Here is a 755-nt window from a genome sequence, read left to right as displayed (position 1 = left end):
TAACAATTTTTCCATTTTTTATTTTATTATCATTCATATGAAATCAAATTTTATAAAAACAATACAGACCTTGAAACAAAATATAGAAATTCAATACAAAGACATATCTATTATTATTGTTACCAAAAAAAACTCAAATATAAACTTTATAAATACACGTATTAAATTAAGAGAATAATAATTTAAAAATTTGTTTAGACCACGATCTATTAGTGCATAACAATTAAGTTTATAATATACGTTTAAGAAAAAAGGAATAGTATAATACATGTGCATGTTTGCATAAAGAAATCCTTTTAACAAAAAATTTGTATTAGATCGTCTAGCACATGATTATTGTGTGGATATGAACAAATAGTAAAATATAAAGGTCACCGAAAATGTTTGACCAATACAACCCAATGAATTTGTTTTGAAATTATGCAAAGTCCGCCAGCAGGTCATAAAGGGACCAATATATATATATCGGGATTGATGCAATGAATGAGTGACAAAAGGAAAATCATATGTAAAGTGACAAAATCACATGTACTAAGGAATTTTTGGTTTGTATATTTGAATAAAGTTTTCACTCAATTTATTTATTTGGGTAAATTGTTCAAGGATTGATGTTGGGGATTATAATTGTTTTTAAAATTTTAATTGTATTAATTATGTTATTGAGATTAAAAAAATTGTATTATATTAGTTTTTGATTATTTTTTAATAACAATATGTTGACGTAGATTTTTAATGACGTGTGTCATTTTACAGTT

The sequence above is a fragment of the Arachis ipaensis genome, chromosome B03, assembly GCF_000816755.2.
Source record: "Arachis ipaensis cultivar K30076 chromosome B03, Araip1.1, whole genome shotgun sequence".
NCBI classification, from domain to species: domain Eukaryota; kingdom Viridiplantae; phylum Streptophyta; class Magnoliopsida; order Fabales; family Fabaceae; genus Arachis; species Arachis ipaensis.
This window is presented reverse-complemented; position numbering follows the sequence as displayed.